Source organism: Salvelinus sp. IW2-2015, linkage group LG11 (assembly GCF_002910315.2).
Source record: "Salvelinus sp. IW2-2015 linkage group LG11, ASM291031v2, whole genome shotgun sequence".
In the NCBI taxonomy this organism is placed as follows: Eukaryota; Metazoa; Chordata; class Actinopteri; order Salmoniformes; family Salmonidae; genus Salvelinus; species Salvelinus sp. IW2-2015.
The window spans coordinates 46858951-46860517 of record NC_036851.1 but is presented as its reverse complement, the minus strand read 5'-3'; positions in this window follow the sequence as shown (position 1 = coordinate 46860517).

Below are 1567 nucleotides of genomic sequence, written 5' to 3'. Positions count from 1 at the left end.
AAGAGGTGTCACTACAGTCCCTGGTTCGAATCCAGGCTGTATCACATCTGTCTGTGATTGGGAGTCCCATAGGGCGTTTCACAATTGGCCCAGCATCGTCTGGGTTTGGCCGGGGTAGGCCGTCATTGTAAATAAGAATTTGATCTTAACTGACTTGCCTAGTTAAATAAAGGTTCAATTTAAATAATACTAAAAAAGTAATGTAATGTAAGCACTATATACAGTATAGGGACTGTATTAATCTGAAATTGGGTCTGTGAAACCCTGTATGAATCAGGCAGGCAGAAGCACCCTCCACCCTCCCTGACAGGCTGCTGGGGATGGGGGTAGCAGGCCAGGCTGCCAGCCGTCCGCTCACATGGACACACTGGACGCCCATATGGCAGATCTGGAGAGGGTGGAGGGGGATTTGAAATGAATCAGCAGACCATCCCCAACTGTCCTCTACCACCACCAATGCAACACACACACACACAAAATCACAGTCAACTGATGTGTGTGTGTTTGTATGGATCAATACAGTTAACCCTCAAGTGTGTGTTTGTATCTACACACTTTGTTGTGTCTAAGAGTCTTATGAACCCTGCAGGTGTTCCATTCATTGCAGCTTTTAGGAATATTAGATTGGATCCTTTAGAATGGCTTGGGTTGGCCACCTGCCATACACATTATGAAGAAGCAGCAGTATGACAGATGCATGAAGAGCAGGTTATATGATCAAAGAATTTGTCATAATTCCAATGTTATATGTGCCACTCAAATCAAACAGCATTGTCCACTTAGATAGATCAAATCAAATCAAATCAAATTTTATTAGTCACATACACATGGTTAGCAGATGTTAATGCGAGTGTAGCGAAATGCTTGTGCTTCTAGTTCCGACAATGCAGTAATAACCAACAGTAATCTAACCTAACAATTCCACACTACTACCTTACACACACACACAAGTGTAAAGGGATAAAGAATATGTACATAAAGATATATGAATGAATATGAAGGTGGTGGTACACATAGCGTACATGTATTGCATAAAGAGTGGCAAATAGGCATGTAGATGATATGAGTGAAACTGTATAAGTCCTATGAGCATGGAGTAATGTAGGGTATGTATTACATTAGTATTAAGTGGCATTGCTTAAAGTGGCTAGTGGTAATTTTTATACATAATTTCCAATACAATTCCCATTTTTAAAAAGTGGCTGGAGTTGAGTCAGTAAAGTTGGCAGCGGCGCTAAAATGTTAGTGGTGGCTGTTTAACTAGTCTGATGGCCTTGAGATAGAAGACGTGTTTTTTCAGTCTCGTCGGTCCCTCTTGTGCTGGTCTGAGAGCCGCCCATCTGTATGACCTACGCCGCCTCTGGTATGAGTGCGGGAGGCATGAACAGCAGTGGCTTGGGTGGTTGTTGTCCTTGATGAGATCTTGATGTTGCCTTCCTGTGACATCAGGGTGGTGTAGTGTCCTGGAGGCAGGTAGTTTGCCCCTGGTGATGCGTTCTGGCAGCCTCACTACCCTCTGGAGAGCCTTACGGTTGTGGGCGGAGCAGTTGCCGTAACAGGCGGTTGA